The sequence below is a fragment of the Cajanus cajan genome, chromosome 10 (assembly GCF_000230855.2).
Source record: "Cajanus cajan strain Asha chromosome 10, NIPB_CcT2T_4, whole genome shotgun sequence".
Lineage (NCBI taxonomy): Eukaryota > Viridiplantae > Streptophyta > Magnoliopsida > Fabales > Fabaceae > Cajanus > Cajanus cajan.
The window spans coordinates 28,811,724-28,817,044 of NC_138526.1; the positions used below are offsets into that span (position 1 = coordinate 28,811,724).

The window sequence follows — 5,321 nt, forward strand, 5'->3', positions numbered from 1 at the left end:
AAAATTTTGGTTGCAATTTCGGTCAGTAAAAAATATTTTTAAAAAATAAATGGTTGTTAAACTTGGTCGCTAATTCAGTCTCAAAAACAACTATTGATTTCCTTTGTCACTGTTTCCATCGCTAAAAATGATTGCTAATTCGGTAGCAAAGTAATTTGTAAATTTTTTACTTATTTTATCGATATCTAATTTGGTCGCTAAAAGTGGTCGCTAATTCGATAACAAAATAATTTGTAAATTTGTTGCTGATTTTATCGGTATCTAATTCGGTCGCTAAAAATTCAATAGCAAATTAATTTGCAAATTTGTTACTAATTTTTTTTTTTTTTTTTTTTTAATTAGGAGTATAATTTTGGACCTATTAATAATTATAACAACTTTTATCTTCAAAATATTAATTTCACAATTTACTAAATAATAACATACTAAATTTTTTTCCATAACATCTCAAACTTATATTTAATAAAATATTACCATGTCAAATATGATGTACTAAAAACACAACGATAATATAAAAAATTAGAACATCATCAATATAAATCTGAAATACAACCACAAAAGCTAAAACAAGTAAATTAAAGGGACATAATCAAGGGTCTGCTGCTATATCCTGATAGCATCATCAACATTCTGATTAGAACCACCATTTCATGCTCCCTAAACCCCCAAATAAGAAGAAAAAAATTAAAGCCCAAATCAAGATTGGATCTGGGCCCAGGGAAAAATCAATAGGCATTCACAAGAATAAATATCAATAATTTTCAAAATTATAATTATAATCATTATTTTGGTTGCTAAAAGTGTACAAGTAAAAGGGATACGTGAAGATGTAGTTGTTGAGTTTAATAATTAGCGGAATTGCAATGACATGGGGTTGTTGAAGCGTGGGCATTGCAATTCACTCAACGGCTTGCATTACCTAAATCCATTACTCATCATCAAATTCAATTATTGCTGTTTGGTATACTCCTTTGGACTTTCGAGAAACAAGCTTGAAAATATAAAAAATAAAAAATAAAAAAGTGCATATAATGGGTAATTAAGTATCCAACCTTAGACATTAAGTAAGTTGTACAATTATGGAGATAATAATACTTTCACGTACTGGAATTATATTTATTCTTATATCTATTTAATCGTGTTTAGTTGTAAGAGAAGCAATTTATTATAAGTGTTGTAGTACGAGTTTGGGTCTCATCTCGAATAAGAGTTTATTACCAAATTATATATTGGAGGGTTGTTTAAATGTAGATTTTTTCAGTATTATTATGGCCAACTTAATTATTTCATCTATATATATTTCACACTTATTTACAGATTATTTCCTATATAAAAATCAATTTTTTGAATAAAACAACTAAAGGGAATTAAATTAGTATATATTTTAGCTACATTATCCTAATTCCTAAAATATGAGAGGCATTTTCTTTGTTGGGATATGAAGTTAAATCCTATTTATTATCAAGCATTTGTCATCATGTTAGTCCTCTAAAGATTTTGCCACCAAATTAGTCCCTCAAAGATCTAAAATGTCATCGTATTGGTTCCTATAAAGGATTAAAATGATAAAAATAATTTGGTAAAAAATTAATGGATTAGAGTTTTTTTTTTTTTTTTTTTCTAATTTACGCCATGGCTGCCAAGAAAAATGAGAACATAGATAGGAATGAAGAAAAAAATTATGGACCTAATTTTTTCAAAAAGAACACATCAGACTGTTAATTGTTACACTTGCACACTCATAATCAATCCAAATTTATACTCTTAAAGTCAATATGAGGAAGCCTTATTCTAAAGTCAACATCCAAGGCCAAAAAATCTTTTTCCTTAGTTGATATAAGAGGGCACAAACATTGCATTAAGCATTTCAATTTAAAAAAAAAAATGCAGCAATCGAATTTTGGTATATGCTCTATGTTAAGTTGTATGTCATCTTGCACGATGATTAATATGAAATTAGATATAAACTTACCTGTTAAACAAATATTAAAAACATGTATAAGTAATGTAATTTTAAATGTACAATGTATTATTTAATAATTCTTACTATTTGGATGTGTAACTCAATCCAAAAGCTATTTTTTCTTTCTAAGTTCTGATATTATATAATATAAGTTCTGGTATCGTGTGTGTGTAGAACTGGAGCCTTAAGATGGATCTATCCAAATAGTAAACATTTCTTGCGTTGGCCACTATTTGTCAGACAAGGGGTTTATCATTTGGCTACTACTTGTTCGATGAAATGTTTGTTTTATACCTTGGCCACTATTGTCAGACAAGGGGTTTTATCATTTGGCTAATACTTGTTCGGTGAAATGTTTGCTTTTGGTATAAAACGGTACAATCTGTTTTCATAAATTTGGAAGGATTAAATCATGTCTGTATATGAATTGATCAAAACATTGGTACTGTGACACTAAATGATAAGGTGGATCAATATTCACATACTAATGACTTGTTTAAGTGTGAGAAAGATTCTCAACTAGGCCATGAGCATTGTGATGTGAGAAACATACTAATGACTTATTTAACGAAGGGATGGATATACAACAACGAAACAAAGCAGTAAAACCCTAACATGATTTCATCAAGTCCCATTCATTTGAAATAGTGGATTCAAAGAAAAATAGAGGGATCATACCTGACTTCAATGGGTGATTCACAGTGGTTGTTTTACCCTTGCGGCCTTGCCCTTCTCCTTTACCCTGCGACGCTACGATGGCTGGATCTATGGTGGTCGTGGTGGTTCACCGGATGCGAGGTGCGAAGCCTGGTGAGGCAGGCGACGACGTAAGGTCGCGGTGGTCGGACCTGTCAAAGCTGAGGGACGACGAAGCGAGGTCTTGGTTGCTGTGGCGCAAGCGACAAACTTGCGGAAACTGTGCAGGCGAGGGTGGGGTGTGGGGAAGCTGAGAGAATATTTAGGGTTTATGTTAACATATTTAATTATAATTTAAAATTTATATAAAAAAATAAAATCTAATTTAAATAATTTATATGAAAATAAAATTTAATTTAAATAATTTATTTGAAAATAAAGCTTAATTTATTTTCTTATTTCCTTATGTTAACATAGTAATTTAATTTAATTATAAAATTAATACTTAATTTTAATGTTAAATTTGAAATTATTATTAATATGAAGTGAATTTTGAATAATTTTATAAAAATGATGAATAAAATTTTATTAATATAATTATTTTTTAAAATATTTTTATGGTTTTATTTTTAAATTGACTAAATTTTAATTTTAAAATGAGTAAATTTTTAATATGTATATATGTTACTATATTTTTATTTTTTATTTTAAATTTTTATATCTATATTATATTGTTAAATTATTTTTTTAATTATTTTTTAATAATATGATATTTGAAGATAAAAAATTATACAAATAAGAGTAAAATTACACCCTCATTCTTTAATTAATTTATATATATATATATATATATTAATTTATATTATATATTGACGTATATATGAAAGTATAATATACATAAACAATAATTTATGGTTAAAGAATATTTTAGAATATTTGTTAAATCAAAAAATGAAAAATATAAAATTACATATAAATCATATTTTATATTTACAATCAACAAACTTAACAAAGAAATCGATTGCTTAAGTTATGCTATAATTAGCATGCGCTAAAATTACTTAATAGATCAATTACTTAAATTTTGATATAATTAGCATATTAAAATTGAATACTTAAGAAGATAAATTTAAAACAAATCAAAATAAAAAGATAATTAATTATCATATTTTAAGAAAATTGATATGTCACAATATATTCAGTATAAACTAATAGAATTTTTATTGGGTTAGTACTAGATTAAGGATTTCATTACAAGATTTTGAAATAATAAACATATTTTTAATTAGTATTTTGTACTATAAAAACCTAATAAAAATCTTGTAAAATATTTAATGACTTATTTTAGTATAACAAATATATAAATATAATATTTTTTAAGTATATCTTTAAAAGAGAATTTTATATTTTTCTAACTTTGCTCCTCTTTTCCTCTTTGAAAAACTTATATTTAAACAAACTCATAATATCATAAAATAAATTAATATATTAAATAATAAATATGATAATAAAAGAAATTTAATCAAAAATAAATAAATAAAAATTTAAAAATGCTCTCACACAAGATAATTGTTTATGTTTAATTAATCAATAAAGGTTAATTAACTCATAATATTATTTATAATAATATTCAAGTTATAGTCAAATAGATTTACTAATTTAGTGGTTTAGTTGTTAATAACATTTATATACTATTTTAGTCCTCTTGAGATCACTTTTTATTCCTAGGATATTTCATTTTGGGGACAAAAAATAACATTTATATATTGTTTTATTAATTAATTTAAATTATTTGATCGGTTATCTTGTTGGGCATCATAATAGCTTAAGATACATTATAGAAGTGAGTTATATTAGGCCAATTATCTTATTAGTTTCTTTTTTGTCTTTATTTCTTTTATTAAATATTAATTTTCCTTATAATTTTAGTCCGATGAATTTTTCACTTTATTACAAATTAAAGATAAGTAATTTTTTAATTGATTATAAAAAATAAATATTTAGAGAAATAAATATTTTTTTAAAAATAATTTAATAAAACATATGATTAATTAAGATTTATTCAATAAAAAAATTAGAATAAGTTAGTGAATATTATCCACAATTTTTTTTTAAAAAATTTTAAGCTTAAAAGAAACTTTTAATTTCAAAATTTTGATCTATACATTAAGACTTTTAATTTGAGAAGCAATATTATCTGTACGTAATATACTATTCAAACACATACACACACACGAACACGCGCACACACACACGCACGCAGACACGCAAACACACAAAACACACACGCACACGCACACGCACACACACATAGGGATGGCAACGGAGCGGGGCGAGTACGGGTTTTATGATGTCCGTCCCCGTTCCCGCGAGTCAAATCCATCCTCGTCCCCGTCCCCGTACCCGTCGGGTATGTGGTTTTCATCCTCATCCCCGTCCCCGTCGGGTATCGGGTATACCCGTACCCGTACCGGCCCGTACTCGTCAATTTTTTTATTTTTTATTTTTTGTAAAAAAATATATATTTTTAAATTATTTTTTTATTATATTATAATCATAATTAAGTTATTTTTCTATCTCATATTATAATAAATAATCACACATAAAAAATATTAAATTTTTTTAATATAATTAAATTAAAAGTGAGTATTAAATTAAAAATCGAAACGGGGACGGGTACGGGTACGGGTACGGGGCGGGTAAGTACATACCCGTACCCGTA

General features: G+C 26.3%; 1 long non-coding RNA gene across 1 annotated transcript; it reads right to left on the reverse strand.

The window, feature by feature from the left end:
- Positions 1–507: 507 nt before the first annotated feature.
- LOC145952865 (uncharacterized) lies at positions 508–3,135 on the reverse strand. Its single transcript, XR_014430356.1, has 2 exons — positions 2,642–3,135; positions 508–708 (listed from the first exon to the last, which is right to left on the reverse strand). It is a non-coding gene; the product is annotated as an uncharacterized LOC145952865 (long non-coding RNA).
- Positions 3,136–5,321: the final 2,186 nt, after the last annotated feature.